We start from the raw sequence: 10,869 nt of genomic DNA on the forward strand, positions 1-10,869 counted from the left end.
CAAGGGTGTATTTCAAAGTGGATGACCTCAGCGGGTTTGTCATAGTAGGGCTATGGGGAGGGCAGTTTGTGTGCATGGGCCATAACCCATTCATCTAGAGGTTGACACACCACATGCTGGCACACACAGGGTTATATTCCACAGGTACATGTATACAGCTGCTAGATGACTACTTCCTTGTACAGTCATGTTGCACAGCTAACACTTGCACCATGTAGTCCGTAATGCTGACAGAGATACTGGCAGCTAATGTCTACAGTGAGTGACATCTGAGCATCATGTGGTTGTAGTCATTTGGCTGTGTGCTGTGTGGGACAAGCCTCATAACGGTTGACTCCTTGTCACAGTCACTCTCTTCCACACACCTATGTACGTGTACGTTTGGCTTATTATAGTGTATTTTCCTTGGATATATGCATGTGTGCAAAGCATGAGTGGTGCATACAGAGGAGTGTCTGCACTAACATTTGCGACTGCCAGATATGTCTGTTTCACTGTTTGCAGACATGGGCTTCATTTGATTATGTGTGTGAGCATGCCTAGTATGACCTTTCAGTATGTTGTTGACTGACATTGCCTTCATTTCTCTAAGTGTGTGAGCATGCCCAGTATGCCCTTCTGTATAGAATGTGTGGATCAATTCCAAGTAGTTTGTACTTCAGTGCAGACCTTTGTGTTGTACATCTACAGTTAGCAACGTGTTTCTGCTGGGTATCCGCCGATCATTTGGCAATATGGGGACAAACTGTGCAGGGGATAGTGTGTACTGTAGGTGACTGTGTCTGTGCTGCTTCAGCTGCATGGTATCGCTGTTAGCAGAGATATTCAGACATGTGTACTGTTATACACATTAATGTTTTCTGTCTTCATGTACTGCCAGGTAGACATTCTTGTTCAAAGTGTTGTCTTGGGGGACAAGGGGGACTGCATTTGTGTCCGGTATTGTGGGAAGACACCTACATATTCATGGTAAGTTATGCCATTCTGGAGAGGGAGCTGCAGACACTTGCTGCTGGGTCTGTTTATCCAGTTCAGCACCTTGGTAGAGTGCTGGCAGGAACTCCCATACTTGTACACTCATTGACATGACAGTGTGGGCTTATCTTATAGGTTCATAGGTTCATAGGTTGCTACTGGGCTATCTGCCCGAAGGCATATATTCGCCCAGCCACATTGTGTGGTATTCACCGCCCCTTTAGTAGTTCCCTAGACCCTTGTACTAGCAGCTAGTACCCTTGGCCCCTATCTAGTACTGCTGTTGGTGTGATCCCTGGTGTTGAACTTTCTGTTACCCATCCACTCATCAAGGTTCCTCTTGAAGAGTGATAGTGAGGGGCTTTGTCTTATGTAGATCGGGACCCTGTTCCATAGTAAGGGAAGTCTCTCTAGGGAATCTATCCCTCCAGCATGTTCTATTCATTGTTGTGTTGAGGTTTATACCCCTAGAGCATGTAGCTCGATTAGATTTGGTTTTGCTAAGATGGAGCATGTTCAACAATTCTGGGTTGGACATAGCTCTGTACGTTAGACAGAGATCGCCTCTGAGAAAGTGGTATGCAACAGAGAACAGTCTTAGCTTTTTCAATCATGCTGCATAGGGCAACTGTTTGAGGCCAGTAATCCTCTTGGTTAGGTACCTTTGTGGTCTCTCCAGCTGCTGGAGATGTCTAGCCAGGTGCATTCCAATTGGTGCATTGTACTCAATAATGGGTCTGATGAGGGAAGAGTAGCGGAGCACCATTACATCCTTAGATCTTGATGCGAACCCTTTCGTGATCAGATGGGTCACATAGAAGGATTTTCTAACCACTTTGGCAACATGGTTATCAAAGGAAAGCTGACTATCTACTTGGGTCCCTAGATCCCTTATTTCTTCTTCAGATTTCAGGGGATTACAGCCTATGTTGTAGTTTGCGGTTACTCTGTTTTTTCCAAAGGTCATTACTACGCATTTTTTTGTATTTAGCTTGAGACCATGGCTTTGACACCATGCATCAGTCTCATTTAGGCCCTTCACAGCTCTACAGATTCGCACAGGTTGCCCAGAGACAGGGGCTATGGGTCAGGACATTAACCCTATTGTGGTGTACAGGCGGGTGTGTAGCCACCCATTTATGTGTTTGCAGCCAGGGATAGTGTGGGCACACAGCTTGGTGTCAGACCCTGCACATTCCATGCTGCCCATGCTCCCAACCCCCCTCTGTTATTCTAACCTCTTCCATACATTATGCATACATTCTCTGATACTTTCCCTAAGGGTATCACCCCATCACAGGTGTGTGTTAGTCCACAGTTCATGCAGTGGGACATGGTGGACATGTTACTGTGGTTTGTCCACATGGCCTTACATATGGCTTATGTGGAGTGTATTATGTTGTTATTTGGGTGTCCATGACTTAACATGCATTGGCAGTGTGTGTGAGATACAGGCCTTTGGCAGAGGCCTGTGGGGTATTAGGTGTTGTGGTGGGCCACTTGTGGCAGGCAGTTGCATTCTGTCAGGCCTACTGTCGCAGACCACCATACAGTATATTCCCCTGGGGTGACAGGGAAGGTGTGATAGGTGTTCATGCAAATTCCTTCTGTCAGTCTTGATAAGGTGGTGTGGATACTGGCAGGGTGCTACATACAGCTAGGGCCACACCTGCATGGTACACCTGCAGTGCATGCTGCATTCTTCCAATATTGCCATATACAGGAGGGATCATACTGTACCCATTCCCCACAGCAGTGACATGGCCAAAGATGCCAGGAGTGTTTGCATGAGCTGGGTGCATCTGTGCTATGGACATAACTTGCATCTGACACACAGATATGCATGGGGCATTCCAGGTATGTTGGCATGTGCAGATACATCAGCTGTTTCCTAAAATATCAGTCCTGCCTCCTTTGTGATCTGCAGGTGTTCGGGCAGACAACACCAGTATCCCCTACTACAGGACTGGTTGCTGTGATGCATACCTGTATGTACAATTCCAAGGGTTTCTCCATTTCACAGTGATACCTGATATACTGTATGTCTAGGGTACGTTCCCCTGTGTACTGCTTGTATATCTAGCCCAGTAGCCATGCCATGTTAGTCTTTCAGATGGTGACACATATTACCACCATACATTTACATTGGCTTACTGCTAGCAAGTGTTATACTGGTGGGGATTGTCCTTGGCACTGCAGTTGTGAAGGCTTGTCCCTGTCATCAGCAATAGTGGGCTATGGCCACCAAGTCTTACCTCGACATGCATAAATACTGACCACTCTCACACAATATGAAACACACCATCCTAGCACACACAGACCTGCATATTGTGCAAATGCTGCAACCTATCCTGCTACCTTGGCCACCTCTGGGCATCTCTGCTCCACTCATATTATACCTACCCTTGCATGTTACTACATTTCTACACAGGATTGGGGGGGGGCAAACCTGACTGCTACTACATTTTTACACTGGATTGGGGGTAGGGGCACACCTGACTGTTTCTATATGTCTACATGGGAGTGGAGGGGCACACCTGACTGTTATTACATTGCTATGTAGGATTGGGAGGCACAAGTGACACATACACATTTGCTATGACTGTACTGGTATGTCATGTACTCCATTTCATTCTGTATTGCTAACTATCATGCTGTCCAGAGGCACACCAGTTTATTACAGATCATGGCTTTGGTTGCCCTACATATTATTGTCTGACGTCCTACCCTTCAGAAATGACATCCCACTGCCTGCCCTGCTGTGGTCTGTCTGTGTAGGACTGGGCGTGGAGTTAACAATAGTCATCATTCTGGGGCCATGGCACAGGCCCTGTTTGGGTTTGTGTCCACCTGTTCTGCTGGCTGCAACCATTGTTGGGTATGTGAACCATCCTGACTGGCATGTGTGGGTCATATGGACACACATTTCGCTCTACACATTTCCTGCAGTGTTTTTTGTCACCCTGTGTAGTACTGTCTACTATGGTGACTCCAGTATGTGTTACACATGTCAGGGTGCTACTATGGCTGTCTACTGTCTGCTGCAGTAACATTCAGCCACCCAATTCCCTTGCATGCTCACATCCATACCATAGTTACAGATGACAACACATTCTACTTCATTTGGCAATTGGAAGGTTGATTGACTTACCTTGTGGGTCTGCCAGACTTGCAGATGGTGCTGGAGGGCTGCCTATGTCAGATGCACATAGTACACTCCCTATACATGGTTGAGCACAGGTGGTGTCATGTTTGGCATCCCTTTTACTGTATGTGCGAGTCGGAGAGAGGTGTCATTCCCTGGGACCCTACTGTGTCAGTGCATGTGCTATACATTGCCTCTTACCAAGGCCAGGGCATACTGGGCACACCTCCTTCTGCCTACTGGGGCAGGCTCAGGTTCTTCCTCCTCCTGGGTCACTCTGTGCCTGTGCAGGCCTTGGCAATGGTGGGGGATTATGTGGTCCTGCCCCATGCTGTTCCTGCTGTAGCTGTTTCTGCAGGATCATATTGTGTAGCATCGCACATACCATAACAATTTGGGTACATGTAGCTGGTGAATACTGCAAGGCTCCACCGGATGTGTCCAGACACCAGAACCATGACCTGAGCATCCCAAACACACACTCTATTATATGTCTGGCCTGTGCGTGTGCCTCATTATGGCATTCTTGTTCAAGTGTGTGTGTGCATTTCTGATGGGTGTCATCAGCCATGGCTCCAGTGTGTGCCCAGCATCCCCCACTAGGTAACCATAGGGGATGTCCCCATTGGCAAATCTCTGGTACAGCTGCATCAAATCCCATATGTGGGAATCATCATAGCTTCCAGGGCAGCCAGCATACGCATTCATTATAATGCCCTGGGCATCACATGCGACCTGGCAGTTGATGGAGCGGATGTCCCCTGTGGTTGATGTAGGCCCTTCCCTGCTTATCGGGTGGTGCTTTGATGCATATGTGTGTGCAGTCTATAGCACCCACTACCCCAGGGTATTCTGTTATTTGGTGGAAGAGACGCATATTGCTGGTCAACAACTCACGGGTGTTGAGGAAATATACATGCTCACTGGCATGTGCTGACATGGCATCCAGGATGCTGATGCCTGTGAGATCCCCATGTTATCCCCAGTTGTGCTTTGGAAGGTACCTGTGGCTAGTATACCTAGGCCTACACATACCTTGGTATCCACTGGGATGGGTTCCTCTTGGTCAGTTTGGTGTGTCAAGTGTGGCCAGCACAGCTCAACTACTTGTTGTAGGAGGTCTCTGTCCACCCTATAGCACTCCACTATCTCCAGCTCATGTAACCCCTGGTAGGTTACCCTTGGTCTGTACACTCTTCTCCGTCTCCTCACTGTGGGTTGTTCGGCAGCATGCACATCCTCACCACCCTCAACCTCTTGCACATGTTGTTCTATGTTGCTTTCTGCAGCTCTTCTCATTTTGTAGGTCTGTTTGTTAAAATTTCCCTGCTTGTATACACCGGTGGTGTAGAGTGTGGGAAAAAACAGTGGGGAAGGTGTTTGCTTATATAGTAGTGTTCAAGGCTGGGCTGGGCTGCTGCCTGTGTAATTGGCTGCTTCTGATACATTTCACCTACCAGATATGCTAGTTCTCCTTGATTACCTTCCTACTGCTGTTTTCACTTCCCATTGCCCTTCTGTTTGGGCCCAGGGCTGCGCAGTGCAAACAGAGTATGCAGATGTGCACACTAGTGCTGTTTCCTGGTTTAACTTATTTTTTCTTCCTGTAAAACCCGATGTGCGGCACGCACACCCGCTTACACTTTGTAAAGAGTGCTAGGCAAGTTTAGACACACCCCCTAGCTTAGCTGTGCTAAGCTAGGAGCATACTTGAGTCACAGGGCTCCAATCCCCTTACAGTTTGCGTGACACACCCACCCATGATGTCACCTACCTCCTAGTCTTGTACTCAGGTATTCATACTCTTACACTGTTGGGGAAAACTGAGATTCACTATCCTTCTCCTCATTTGCATAGGATTGCCTGCTAATGCATAGTTACATATGTCACATTGTGCCTCCCCCTTAGCAACCACTATTCACTGGCCAGGTTGTCATTTGCCTGTCATTGACTTTCATGGTAGAATACTGATTTTAGAATGCCTTTTTTAGGTTTATTTTCTTATTTCCCCGCCGATTCCGTTTGCCCGCCGCTACCGTATGCTTAAACAGCCATGACTGGTGGACATATAATAAAAGTTGTATTTTGTATGTTTTGCATTGTTTGCAATGCCAATGGCCTTATACTTGGCCATTGTGACTATTTCTGCCATTTCACACTGAGCTAATCGGAGGAAGTCGGAAGAAGGGCTCTGAGCTAACGAATCTGAGATATATAACATTAAGTATCCTGTTTTTTGCTAATTTCTGAGTTATTTATAGCACTTTTATTTTACTCACTGTGTGTGAGTTAGTAAGTAGAATTTTCTACAATTGTTAAGCATCTGGTTGGGTTTGTTTGTTCTGATTTCCTGCTAGGAGTGTATCATATAACTTGTTTGCATTTAAAAGCATTCTCTAGAGTCTCCTTGATCCTTTATCTGTTTAAACATTTCTGCAGTTTTTTCTACCTAAGTAGTGTTGGTAGTGTAGCATTGTCCATACTCAGGCTTGTGTTTTGGGCCTAGTTGTTTGTTAGTAGAGGCTGTGTGTCTGAGCACATGTACCAGGTCATCATAGCTTAGCCAGGGCCAGTGTAGCATTTCAGTGAGAGTGAATTGTTTGTGGCCATTGGCTGACTGGGGTTGCCTGGACTACGCCTTGGAACAAGCACCTCATTGGTTCTTTCAAGCTTTTTTTTAAAGTAGTTTCAGGTTTCAACTTTGTTACTTAAGAAGTTAACTTGCGACTATTTCTGCCAATTCACACTGAGCTAATCGGAGGAAGTCGGAAGAAGGGCTCTGAACTAACGAATCTGAGATATATAGCATTAAGTATCCTGTTTTTGCTTATTTCTGAGTTATTTATAGCACTTTAATTTTACTCACTGAGTGTGAGGTATTAAGTAGAATTTTCTACAATTGTTAAGCATCCGGTTGGGTTTGTTTGTTCTGATTTTTGTTTCCCACTCTCCCTCCCTCTTGGCATTGTGTTTTTATACTTGGTGGCTTTGCAGTTGCCCACCCCTACTGTAAATTTGATCTGGGACACTTTTCCCTGTCTAGTGTCATTACCTCATTCTACCTATTACAGGGAGAACATTTGAGAAGGCCAACCCAGTTAACTTCTGCTGCTCCTTTCCCCTTTCCAATTTACAAAATAAAAAAAAAATTCTAAGCTTATTTCCTGCCTTTCCTATAAGTTTTCTAGTCCAGATTCAGATTTGCTGCATCCAGGACTGTTTGTAAGCTTCTGAGCCCCCAAGCTTTTCTGTGTTGGAGGGAAGCCTTCTAGCTTAATTTTTTTCTTAGAACTAGCCAGTTTTCTAGTTCTGTTTCTTTGAGCTCAGCACTTTTTCAGAACTCATTGTAAGCACTAAATAAGCTACAAATTATTACAGCACTCAACTTTCCTCACTTGTCTAGAGGAAAACTGTTTTTAGTTATTAATAAATAAGCACCTATCCAGGCATGTCTAAGGGTCAGCTCCCAGTGTTTTCTCCTGTCTACCTGATGAATCTGGGCATCTTGGGGCAATGTAGCAATTGCCTCATGCATACAGACAGCCCTCTCCTCCTACCACCCAACACTACAACCTGTGAGAGATGCACTTATATAACCAAACTGGAAGCAAAGCTTTCTTCACCCAAGACTGGATTAGACAGTCAAGAGGAGAAGGTAAACACTTGCACCACACCACACTCATCACATAGCCCCTTAATATCTACACCACCAAAACACACACATAGAAACACAAAGCACACACCTATATTTGTGGAGGCTCTAAAAAAAATCTATCCAAGCAACAGGGACCTCCAAAGCAGAAACGCAAGCAACCTCCACCCCCCAACACAACCCAAATGACACATAGCCCTCAAACTTAGTATGCCACTCAACCACAGCCCATAAGGCATAACAACGTACTTAACACTCTAGTCATAGGTGACTCTATAGTCAGGCACACTGATGTTCCACTCACCAGGCTAAACAAGGAGAAAGTCACTGTCAGCTGCCTGTCAGGTGCCAGGATCTGCCACATAACGCATGCACTCAGGTCACTCCACAGCAAGTACAAATATGACTCTGTCATTGTCCATGTTGGTGTGAATGACCTGAGACGTACCTCCCTGGACTACATGAACAGAGACATGGATGAGCTTTCTGATCTTGTAGCCCAGGCAGGTATGACCCTAGCCCTGAGTAGCATCCTGCCATCACCCAGAATGATACCACAGTACAAGGACAAAATGATTGACTTCAACAATTGGCTAAGCTTCTGGTGTCATTCTAAGGGGATCCAGTATCTGTCTGCCTGGGATGGCATGATCGACAAACCACGATGCTTTGCCAGAGATGGCCTGCACCTGTCACCCTTGGGATTCCGGATACTGGCTAAGGATCTTGCCACCCCTATAGTGCCTTTTTTAGGCAAGATTCAAATGACAAATTCACCACCGTAACAGGTACAAGCAAACAAAATCTGAGGGTAATGCTACTCAATGCTAGAAGTCTAAACCTCAAAATGCACTCACTCGAGGCACTCCTTAAAATGGAGAACATCAACATCTGTGCAGTGACAGTGACAGTGACCTGGTTCAAGGCTCCAGAGAGCACCCCTGCATTACCAGGCTATAATTCATACCACACATTTCGGCCACCTAACTTGGACTGAAGCACTAAAGGCAGAGCCGTGTCCATATTCATTAAGGATACCCACACCTCCAGGCTAGTTGCTCAGCATAATGCATCTGAGATTATCCAAGTGCAACTAACTTTGGGCAAGACTGCAATGCAAATTGTAGCTTGCTACAGATCCCCCACCATGCCCCAGGATTCCCACTCCTCATTTCTTGATACACTGGAAAATATTAGGGCACAACCTAACACCCTAATAATGGGCGATTTCAACTACCCCACCATTAACTGGGAAAACCACTCATGTACCAACTCTTGTGCTCAACGTTTTCTAGAATTCATAAATTCCAGTGCCTTGGATCAACTTATCTACACCCCCACCAGGGGCAGCAATATCCTAGACCTGGTCATTACCAACATGGGCAACTGGTGTTCCACACCAGAGGTCAATTCCTCGTTGGTCAGTTCCAACCACAAGCAAATCACCCTAGACATCCACATCCCAGCCCCACCCCCCATTAGGGAAACCACCATAAAGAATTTCTCCAAAGCCAACTTCACGCTTCTTAAGACAGAATTGGCAAACTTCACGACACTCATGCTGATGGACAATAGAGATACAACTGCTGAATCCTATACAATTGCACTTTATAAGCACTTACACGAGTGCATGTATCGTGCAATCCCTAACAGAACCAAGATGCTATCCTCCAAAAAAGGAAGCCAATCTGGTGGTCCCCTGCTATAAACAAACTCTACAACAGAAGAAAGAAACTGTTGCAAAAAAGAGTAAAATCCCATGATTGGAGGAACTCCGTGGTCAGCCTCAGTAAGAAGCTGAGATCCCTCATAAAATTCTCCAAAGCTAGTTATGAAAACAAAATCGCCACTGATTCTAAAGACAACCACAAAGCATTCTATAGCTATGTCAAAAATCTCAATGGCAACACTCAGATTTGCTCTGAGTTACAGCACAATGGCACTAAATATACAGAACCAACTGATATTGCCAATATCCTGGCAGATAGGTTTTGTGCTAACTTTACCCCTCTCTCATCCCCTAAAGGGCCCATCTCTATACCGGAAGAATGCAAAGTACCTGTAATCATGACTGCACAGGTAAAAACACACTCTCCAAAGCCAAGAACACAGCATCCATGGGACCTGACAACATCCCAGGCTGCGTTCTACATGAACTACAGAACGAACTGGCACCCCACCTAAGTACCATGTTCAATCATAGCCTAACCTCAGGCTTTGTGCCCACTGAATGGTGCACAGCAACAGTTATCCCACTCCACAAAGGGGGAGCCACCACGGACCCCGGGAACTACTGCCCCATTAGCCTGACAAGCCTGGTCTGCAAGGCTATGGAGTGTATCATCATGGAACTTATAAACAATGACATTGGTAATCTCCAAATTCTGGACCCTACCCAGTTCAGGTTTGTGAAAGGCAGATCATGTCTCCTAAACCTGATAGACTTCTTTGTAGCTGTCACCAAAGCTGTAGATGAGGGTAAGGTGGTACACACAGCCTATCTAGATCTCGCCAAGGCTTTCAACACCACCCCCCACTCTGGAATTATAGACAAACTTACTAAACTAGGTATAAATTCCTATGTCACAAGATGGGTTGCCAAATGGATCACTGACCGAACACACACTGTGAAAGTAGCAGACTCTAAATCCAACTTCATACCAGTGACAAGTGGAGCACCACAGGGTTCAGTCCTAGGTCTTCTCCTGTTTGGTATCTACTTCTCTGAAGTACAGGCTAACACAGGTCTTTGGCTAACAAAGTTCACAGATTACTGCAAACTAGGAGCCATAATCAAATCTCCTAATGATGTGGACATCCTACAAAAGAGCCTCACTGAGACAGATGCCTGGTGTCAAAGCCATGGCCTCAAGCTCAATGCCAAAAAATGCATTGTCATCCCTTTTGGTAAAAACTCTGTACTCATGAACTACCACATAGGTGGGAGTCTACTTAACACCAAAAGTGTGATAAGAGACCTTGAGACACAGGTGGACAATAGTCTCTCCTTTGATAATCACATCGCCACAGTAGTCAGGAAATCCTTCTACATGGCACTCCTCATCACAAAAGGTTTCTCATCCAGTAAAAAAAAGGT

The sequence above is a fragment of the Protopterus annectens genome, chromosome 1.part1, assembly GCF_019279795.1.
Source record: "Protopterus annectens isolate FY-2018-M chromosome 1.part1, PAN1.0, whole genome shotgun sequence".
Classification (NCBI taxonomy): Eukaryota; Metazoa; Chordata; order Ceratodontiformes; family Protopteridae; genus Protopterus; species Protopterus annectens.